Genomic DNA, 10,770 nt, shown 5'->3' with positions numbered 1-10,770 from the left:
GGGGGGGTTGGGTTTTATTTGTGCGGATGTCACTCCTGATGGATGCTCCTCATAAGACAAGCACAATCAGGGATCATTCCTCATCTTGCCTCCCACTCCTTACCATTACTATCCATCATATTTTATTCACAAATTCAAGACCTTACTCTTTTTCCCCCCTCCTTCACTTTGTTGGCTCTGGTAGATAGTGGTGTCACAGAGAATTTCATGCTGCCACATGTTGTGTCTTTTCTGTCCTGATTGAGAAGGAGGCTGGCCGTCTTTAATAATAAGTCTCATGACCGTTACAAGGCGACGGGTAATGGTGGAGCTGTAGAACAGATGGCTTTTCACTTTGAACCAACACATATATATATATACTGTAATTATACACTTTTATGGCTGCATTCTCATTGAAGATCTATTACTGACACAATACGGTTTCATGGTTTTTCACTGGACTGGTGCTCATTTCCTCCACCTAAGTCTCCTGTTATGATTGTAAGTTGTGTGTTGCCACAAGCTCGCTGAGTGGTCTACGTGCTAAAGTTAGCTAAAGAGAGTTATTGTAACTTCTCAACAATTTCAACATCACCCCCTAAGGAATGGCCTCAGGTAAGGTAAGGTGTTATGGACTTTCATAGAAACAGATATCCATGCCTCTGAATTTTAGAACACCCATCATGCGTTCCTGAATATCTGAGGTAGTTTGAGGTATCTTGAAATGCCTTGAGGCCCTGTTTTTTGGCAGTTATTTTGAAGCATCTTATAATGTCTCTGCAAACAAAATAATATATAGGGGTATATATTTTTCAGCCAAATTCTCATTAGTCAGACAATTGCTGGCAGTTCTTTCATATGATGAAATATGCTTCATCAATAGCCTCCCAGGATTAATCCTATTGCAGGAGGAACAGATTGTGAAAAAACAAGGATGTTTTGACACTTGAGCTTGGATTCAAGAGCCTGGCAGCATCAGCTACACTTTGATCAAGCTGGATCGGATCCTGTGCTCTCATCAAAACAGAAAAACCCATATGATAATGAAATGAAAGGAGGAATTTCAGTGTTTTTGCTCTGTTGTTGTAATGCTGGGACCACCTCTCGATATAGTTCTATCTTGTGAAATTGTTTGAGAATAACCAGGTACTGGAGCAGAGTTGTATAAAGCATAGGGCACCGATTAATTTCTTTTGAGCACATGACTTCATATTGTGAAAATATATGCAGGTTTTATTTAAATAAAGGGAAAAAATTCAGAGCAAAAGAAATCTGCATGAATGTGATTTTGGAGAGGAAAAATTGTTTGTTGCTGTATCTTACTGACCAAAACTTTACTGAAATGCCGCTTATTCCCCCGTATAGACTAGCTTGCAGCTAGTCTATAGTTTAAATGAAATATCATTTCTCAGTATCATTGGGACACTGACCAAAGAGAACACAGGGCTAATATACACAGAGGGAGCAATCAGGGAATAAGAGACAGGAGGGAAACACAGCTGGGACAAATCAGGGCTGTCGAGACTAAGGAAGCAAAACCAGATGCATTAACATAAGACATGGACCTTCAAAGTAAAACAGGAAACATAACACAGAGACGCAGACTTGACACAGGGATTCAGCAACTATGGAACAGAACAGAAACCAGAAGGCACAACTCTGACAAACTAAACACAAGGATCCAGAGATCAAAAACAGAAAACACTGGAGCCCAGCAAACAAGTCAAAACAAACAAACAAAGCCAAACAAACAAAAAAAAGGTTCACAAAAGGCGCAGGCGGCCAGGAAAACCATTCCGAAAAAAGTTCAGGGGGCTGGCCCGGAAGCTGACGGCACAACACTCCAAAATCAATGGTGGCGACAAAGACGAAGGAGGCCTTAGGCAGAGACGAAGCAGGACGGGGTGAGGCAGGACCAAATGGCAGCACGCCAATTGCAGGCGACAGAATTGGTGGTGGCACTGCAGGCGGCAGTGTGGAAACTGCAGGAGGTGGCTCTGCAGACAACGGTGTGGGAGGAGCAGGTAGTGGCTCTGCAGGCGACGAAGACTGGATGGGCCCCTCGGACCCTCCAGCGGAGGCAGGTTGCTGGACCGGTCCCTCGGACCCTCCAGCGGAGACAGAAGGCTGGACAGGCCCCTTGGACCCTTCAGCCTGGACGGAGGACGGCTGGCGCAGTTCTCCAGAACCGCCGGCGGGAACAACAGACTGCTGGACGGGCCCGTCAGACCCTCCAGCAGGAACAGGTGGCTGGACAGGCCCCTCGGACCCTCCAGCGGAGACAGGAGACAACTGAAGCGGTCCCTCGGACCCTCCAGCGTGAACAGACGGCTGAAGCGGTTTCTCGGACCCTCCAGCGGAGACAGAAGGCTGGACAGGCTCCTCGGACCCTTCAGCGTGGACGGAAGACGGCTGGAGCGCTTCTCCAGAACCCCCAGCGGGAACAACAGACAAAGGCCGGACGGGCCCCTCGGACCCTCCAGCAGGAACAGGTGGCAGAACAGATGACTGAGGAGAGGAGTGGCGGTGGCAAGGGCGCGGTTTCCTTCGGGATGAGGGAACAGGAACCGGTGGAAAAATGGAGACCTCCTCCTCATCCTCTGACCACATAGCGGCCAGGAAAAAGGCAGGCAAACGAGGTCCCGGCTGGCGTGGGGAGGGAGAGGAAGTCCGTGGCAGCGTTGAGGCAGGTAGAGAGTGTGTGTTGTCCTGGGGCAGCGGTAAAGAAGTGGAGGTGGAGATAGAGAGAGCAAGCTCGCCAACCCTCACTTGCTCCCTCCAGGCAGCTATAGAGCTGCCCAGCACAGTGTCCGTAGAAAACTAGCATCTACTGCACTTAGCCCAACCGCCATGGTCCTCATCATCCTAGTTTTCTTTTAAGCATGTCTGAGGACCGTGAATATATTTTGTTGGAGTTGGAGCAGAAGTTATGTGGACTTTCTGTGGAAGAACTGCTCAGAGTATGTGAACTATGTAATATTACAGAAAAGCACAACGAAGAAATACAAAGCAAATCTCGCAGAGCTCTCGTTAAGCTTATTAGCCAGTTCTGTGAACGAGAAGAATTTTTCCAACGAGAGGATAACGGCATGTCGGTGCTTCTGGAGCTAAATGATGTGCTGGCTTTGCTGGTGGAGGCGCGGTCAGCGGCTGTTGGTGCGGGAGCGGCGGCCAGACAGACAGAGCGGGGATGACGGCGGAGACTGTGCACAAGGGGCAACTCGCAGCGGCGCGGGCACCTCCGGAGCGGCGGACAAGCCCGATGACATCGCTGGAGCATCAGGTGGCCATGAGGACGTCGCCGGACGGCGAAACACAGTGCAGGGGGAGATACTGCATTGGCAACAGTTTCATCAGGTGGATTCAGAAAAGACTTCAGGATAAGTGGACATTTGGGTGACTCAACAGCTAAAGACACGCTGAGTTTCAGTAGGTTAGAGCACCAGATGGAAAGCGACTTAAAAACGGGCTACTCTGAAGCTGAGATCGTGGAGGCTGTCATACGTCCCATCAGTCCTGGGTTAAAATTAAGGAGCTATTTGGAAGGGAAAGAGGATCTCGCATTAACCAGCCTGAGACAAGTTCTAAAAGCCCATCATGCAGAAATAGATGTATCAGCAATTAACCAAGGCTACACCCACTTGAGTTCCTGATTAGAGTGCTGGATTTGCCTCAAAAAATTATTTTTGCATCTGAGCGCGCCCAGTCTAGCCTAAAGTACAACAAAGAACTTGTTCAAAGTCAATGTTTTCAATCCATTAGAACGGGTCTTCTAAATAACAATGTCAGAGCAGAAATGAGAGTATATTTACAGGATGAAAACTGATGAACTCTTATTAGCACCAATGTCCCCAATGTGATAACATTCCCAAGGCCCAAAGCTTATCCCATGCATCACCAACTGACTCAGGAAATCCTAAAATTAGGATCAACCCCCAAACGTGTTCAATCTGAGTACCAAAAAGAAAAGAAAAGTAGCACAGCTTGTGGGCAAAAAGTGTCTAGTATGGTGTAGAAAAAACTGCAAAACACAGGCACCGTGGGACACGGGAGTCCAAGTTTCAATATTGAGCGCATGCTGGAAATCAGACAATTTACCTCACTTAGAAGTTCACCCCATCAGTGATTTACTAAGTAAGGATGACCTTTTAGACTTAAGAGCCGTAAATGGATCTGAAGTCCCTTTCCAGGGTTGGGTAGAAGTTAGCCTTAGCCTTTGTGATCCGAGAGGAAACGCTGCAGCTCAGAATGAAGTTCGGGTTCCAATCCTAGTAAGTCACGATGTGGTGCAGAAACCAATAGTAGGGTTTAATGCTATTGAGGAACTGATAGAAAAAGACACTACTCAGTCCAGTGAAAGCTTGTCTTTACTCAGAAATTCATTAAGAGTAGGACCAAACAAAGCAGAAGCACTGTTGAACCTTATACACACCACCAGTAGTAAGATAGTTACTTATCCTGTCAGATCAGGATAAGTAACTATTGTTGTACCGAGTGGAGAAATGCACAGCGTTAGTTGTTCCATCAAAACAGACTTAAAGGTAAAAAGTGAAATGCTTTTTGAGTCGGATGAAAACCTGTCTTTAGCTGAGGGTCTGAAATCTAACTGCCAGTTGCTGTATGTATCAGGCAATGCCTGCAAAGTCAACATCTATGTTACTAATGTTACCAAACATGACATTGTTTTGCCACCTAAAACCCTTCTAGGTAACATAGAGAGGGTAACACACAGTTATCCTGTGAATCTCAAAGAAGCTCAGATAGGTTCGGTTGTAGAAAAAGACAATCAGAACTCACCTAGCTTACCAGAAGAACCTTGGGAACCACCTGTTAATTTGGGCCACCTTAACACAGAACAACAGGCAGCTGTCATGGAAATGTTAAGAGAGGAGTCAGGCGCATTTGCTAAACACAAAGAGGAAGTTGGTTACATAAAAAAATCTAAAAATGGATATCAAACTCACTGATCAGATTCTTGTAGCCAAATCCTATAATGCGGTCCCACGTGCTGTCTATGATGAAGTAAAAAAATCACATTCAGGACTTGTTACAAAAGGATTTTATTTGCAAATCAACCTCACAATATGCCTCTCCAATAGTGTGTGTGAGGAGGCGGGATGGAGGCCTGAGACTGTGTGTCGATTATAGGGGTCTCAATAAAAAGACCATTCCAGACAGACACCCTATTCCACGAATACAGGAAATCCTTGATGGACTTGGCGGCAATATGTGGTTTAGTGTGCTTGACCAAGGCAAAGCGTACTATCAAGGTGAAATCAGTGAAGACTCGAAAAAATATACCGCCTTTACAACATCCTGGGGGCTGTATGAATGGAATAGAATTCCATTTGGACTCACCAATGCGCCTTCAGCTTTCCAACGTAGTATGGAGGAAAGTTTAGAAGGCTTCAGGGACAAAATATGCACTCCATATTTAGATGATGTTTTAGTGTACAGTCAAACATTTGAGCACATTTGAGTACATTTGAAGATTTGAGATCAGTTCTCAAATGTCAGCAGGCTTAGGGAGTAAAACTAAGACCTGATAAATGTGACTTGTTTAAAAATGAGGTCCGCAATGTGGGCAAAATCATTTCAGCAAACGGTTACAGAATGGATGAAAAAGAGGTACAAGCAATACGAGCTTTGAAGGACAACCCACTAACAAACATTAATGAGCTGAGAAAGCTTTTAGGATTTTTAGGATATTTCCGAAGCTATGTACAAGATTTTTCAAGACATGTGAAGTGCCTATATGATTTACTCTCAGTTGACCACACCCAAACACCAGCGCGGTCAGCCAAGGCGGGGCATGCTGCACCGGCCCAAAAAATCATATGGAGTGACAGCCACCAAAAAGCACTAGACTATTTGGTGGATGTTTTGACTAATCCACCCATGATGGCTTATTCTAAGTTTGAGGATCCCTTCATTCTGCACATCGATGCATCAGAAGAAGGCCTTGGTGCAGTTTTGTACCAGAGGCAGGACAGATATGGATCAAGAACATTAACACAGGCTGAGAAGAACTACAGGTGGCACTCAGGGAAACTTGAGTTTTTGGCATGGTGACTGAGTGCTTTAGAGACTACTTGTCCTATGATCCCTCAGTGACAGTATATAGTGACAACAACCCTTTAAACTACATTTTAGGCACAGCTAAACTAAATGTGACAGGACACAGAGGGGTTTCCGAGTTGGCTGATTTTAACATAACACTGAAATACCGACTCGGAAACAGTAACGATGCAGACTTTTTGTCCAGAACACCTTCTAGTATGGACTCATACATGTCAGAATGTACTGAGCTGTGTTCGCCTGAAGTGTTAAGCGCAGTACTGAATGCCATTGAAACACAGGAAGAAAAACAACTGGATTGGATATCAGCTATAACATGCAATCCAGAAGTAAATAAAATACTTACAGAAACTCAGCCAGATGTGAGAATCACAACACAGGAGCTATTACAAGCTCAAAAGCAGGACTCTGCCATAGCTTATGTTCTCAACTTAAAAAGTACAGGTGCAAGCTTTGACAAAACATCAACGACCAAAAATCCTAAAGTAAAACAGCTTCTACATGAGTGGAAAAAGCTGTTTATTTCAGATGATGGGTTGCTGATACAAAAGACTGTGACTTATACTCAGATTGTGATTCCATGTTCATTCTTACAAAGAACTGGTGTACAAACACCTTCACTGCGAAATGGGTCACTTGGGGGTGGACCGTGTGATGAATTTGGCAAGGAGTAGGTTTTATTGGCCGAATATGTACAAAGATATTGAGTTTTTCGTCACACAGGTGTGCAAATGTAATATTCAGAAACAAAACACAGTTCAGTGTAGGGCCCCCATGTGTCACGTGCCGGCTACTGCACCCTTTGAAATGGTTTCAATAGACTATGTCCATCTCGAAAAAAGCAGGGGAGGGTATGAGTATATTTTAGTATTACAGGTCAACTTCACCAAGTTTGCTCAAGTCTACCCTAAACGCAACAAATCTGGCAAAACAACAGCAGATAAAATTTTTAATGACTTTTCCTTGAAATTTGGTTTTCCTGGTAAATTACACCATGATCAAGGCAGAGAATTTGAAAACCATTTATTCAAACAGCTGCAGAAGTACACAGGAATAGCCAATTCAAAGACTACACCCTACCATCCACAGGGGAACCCAATGGAAAGGTTTAATCGCAACTTGCTGTCAATGCTGCTGTAAACAAAGTTGTGCATGCCTATAATTGCACAACTAGTGACTCGACAGGATACTCATCCTTTTATTTATTCTTTGGTAGACATCCAGGTCTCCCTATTGATTTTAATTTTTGGACTGAGTGATTACATGAGGATTATGGAGTGGTGTAACAGTTGCATTACCCAATTTTGACCAAACTTTAGCTGTCTATCAGATGGTCACATCTGACTTTAGAATATTTTAGTATACAAATGAGTTTATGGTTGACTCAGTGACTACAAGGTGTGTTTTTGCTGATATGCTGCATTGGTTTTTCCAAATGTGGTCCTGTGGTTTGACCAAATATCTCTGTTTTGGTCTCATCTGACCTCATTTGGTCTTTCCAAACCCAAGCTATGCTACCTTGTGTGTGTGTGTGTGTTTTTTAGGAGCGACTACCCTTCCTTCTGGGAATCCTTCCAAAAAAAAAGCATTCTTGTCCAGAGTCTGAGATGTGGCTCTTTGACACTTTCTGAGCTTGAGGTGAATTTGCTTGGAAATCTACTCCTGGGAAGGCTGGCAACTGACTTGGATGTCTTCAACTTGTTTCTATCTGTAGGATCCCATATGGAAAAGAAATAGTAAAAACTTTGATTTACTCATGAAAGTGGCCACTTTTTCATTACTTTCATATATTGTTTTAATAAGTATCCAAAACATACAAGTTTCATTTATATAATTTTTCAAGGGATCTTATATCTGTTTTCACTCTTGTATGCTTTTCATACAAGTTTCACACAAGACAGATACAAACTTTATAAGATTTATATATATCTTTTCCATATGGGATGATGGACTTCCAGCTCTTCTTAGACTGATGTGCAGCAAAAATAATTTTTCTATGGTCACTGCTGTTGTTTTTCCTCCTTAGTTATGTGGTACCGCACATCCCAATGCTCCAGATCAGCAAACTACCAATTCTGCTGCTTTTGTAGAGGTGCTCACAGTTACTCAATTAATCACGTGCCTTTGATTAGATTAACCTGGCTGCTACTTACTCTGTTAATTCCTGTGAAAGCTGTAGGGGTTGTAAATTTTGCATAGACCGTTTCTGTTTAGTTTTTTGTGTAATAATAATAGTGTAACATGTATATATGATGTAATATTTTATAGTTCATCTGAGGTCATAGTAAATTCATTGTAAGACCTGTTAAGGACCAGATTATTTTTATTATGTCCTGATATGTAAAACCTTAGACCTGAAAGTCAAAATACTTATGGTATTGTGCTGCATTGCACTATACTGTGCTTTAGAAAAAAACCCCACATACATAAATGAGAAACACAGCATGCCTATCACTGAATGGTCTTTCCATAAAGATTCATAATGGTTCCTGCTATATATGAAGTGGTTGTGATCACAGCTTATGGTGCTTAAAATCCACCTATAACATGCTATATGTATAGATTTAACAACTTCTCACTAGGTTGTGAAAAAAGGTGAAAAATACACAGTGTGTGATCACAGCACCTACTGACTTTTTCTTGTACTGTCAAACTGGCAGCTTACTGCTAGCAAAAGGACACTAGTGACATTCATCTAAGTATTTACTGATGCATCACTTTGATTTTTAAAAAAAAAGCAATTTATTCACAGCATAAACACCTTGCAGTTTTTATTGTTTTTAATGTCTGAGAACAAATATTGAGTGCATATCTTTTTAATCAGTTTATTTTCCCTCAGAGCGCAGCGTGTGCATGAGAGTATCTGCATATACCTTCCACCTACAAACCACTGTGTGATGATTGTTCTCTAAATTATGACTCTGTTGAAAAATAAAAAAAACAGTCCTCTGGCAGTGGTCATTTATGTTCACAATTTGTAATTGCTGTCAGTTAGAAGCTGATTTACAGGGGTTTGTGTCTTTATTCACCCCGAGTGAAGCTTTTGTACACAGCTGTGCCTGTATGTGTCTGCTTGTTATGCATCATACATTTGATAGGTGGGTGAACAGCCGTTGCCAGAGGAGCCCATTTCTCAGTTAGCTTCAAACAGACAGTCTAATAGCTGCTCAAAGGACACATATGCCTCACGCTGTCTCCTTTTCCCCCTCCTTGCTTTTTACTGAGGCAGAAATGTGCCTTGTTGTGGTGAAATGAGTAAAGATTTGACTGAGTCGATGAAAGCTGTAATTAATATTTAACAAAACTCTTTCAACTTACATGGCACCACTGCCAAGTTGAACCAGACGAGAGGCAGAAGAACAGCGGAGACGTAAATGAGCGGGAAAAGGAGAAAGGGAAAGAATAGAGCCTTTTGGGCCTTTTAATTTCTGGCTGGAGTCCCGAAACTCAGAAATAGATCTTGGCTTCTATAACACATGCAATTGAATGATGGTATACTTGTTGATTTTCCATGATTGAAGCTTACGTTCACGAGGACATCGACATACAGCAGGGCTGCTTTGGCTCAGATACTCCCTTGATGTTATCTGTCAGTAGGAAAGACGTCTACATTTTTTTTCCTCGTGTCTTGACATATTAAGCGAGTAAACAAGCACCCCGTGGTGCACGGAGGTGCATGGAGCACAGCAAAACTCACACATACTGTAGCGCTCAGTAATATGGAACACCTCCACCCACTTCTTCACAGAAAAGACAGAGGGGAGGAGATGAAGACACAGGAAGAAAGTCATGAGGTAAATAAGAAAAAAACAAGAACAGGAGAAGAAGAACAGAAAGGGGTTGGATGCTTAATAGATTATTCCAAAGCTTTCTCTGCACTTATCTGATGTTCTGATTTGGTTTATCTTACGCATGTCACTTCAGTCTTATTAATAAAAAGTTGGGTAAAGATACTAAAGCATTGTCTGTTGTGACAGCATCATCAATTTTGTTATTTGAGCTAGTTGTACTAATCAAAACCACCCACGACCTGTTGGCCTCAGAACATGAACTATAGGTGCTTGAAAGTCAGTAGCTTCTTTTCACCATAGCTTACCTCAGACCCATTTGCTTTATTTGTTTGCTTGTTTTTTTCTGATTTCCGTTAGCAAGTCTGGTGGCATCTCTTCAGTAAGTCTGTGGTAGGTGTTGAGGAACCAGGAGACACTGATGAAGTGGGCTCCTAGAACAAAAAGGCACAAGTGGGCAAGGAATAACTCCAGCGGAAGGGGTTAAATGAAGAGGATGTGGGACCTTTGATGCCCAACTTACAGCGACTTATGGTAAAACAAGTAGTAGCTCAGTGTTCCAACATTTGGAAGAAGCATCTGCTATGACAACTGGAAATTTATTAGGTACAACACAAATGCTACGACAAGGGGGAGATATCATCATGCCTGCCCAAAATTGTGTACAAAGTCCCAAGCACAACTGGTGCAATGAAGACGTTGAGTGTGAGGGGAGCTGACCTGATGTTGTTGTCTGCTGTACTTCTTAGGCATCCTTTCTTTTCCATACCTTTCTGCAGCTCTGTTTTTGTAGAGCTTGCAAGAATGTTATAAACTAGTAGCAACATTCATATCTATCTATCTATCTATCTATCTATCTATCTATCTATCTATCTATCTATCTATCTATCTATCTATCTATCTATCTATCTATCTATCTATCTAT

General features: G+C 42.7%; 1 protein-coding gene across 2 annotated transcripts in view; it reads left to right on the top strand.

Annotated features, from left to right (window-relative positions):
* LOC102299513 overlaps window positions 1–10,770 on the top strand; it is a 42,428-nt gene that overhangs the window by 14,603 nt on the left and 17,055 nt on the right. The gene's annotated exons all lie outside the window — the stretch shown is intronic.

Source organism: Haplochromis burtoni, unplaced genomic scaffold, assembly GCF_018398535.1.
Source record: "Haplochromis burtoni strain Fernald_Lab_line unplaced genomic scaffold, NCSU_Asbu1 Contig_208, whole genome shotgun sequence".
Lineage (NCBI taxonomy): Eukaryota > Metazoa > Chordata > Actinopteri > Cichliformes > Cichlidae > Haplochromis > Haplochromis burtoni.
This window is presented reverse-complemented; position numbering and strand designations above follow the sequence as displayed.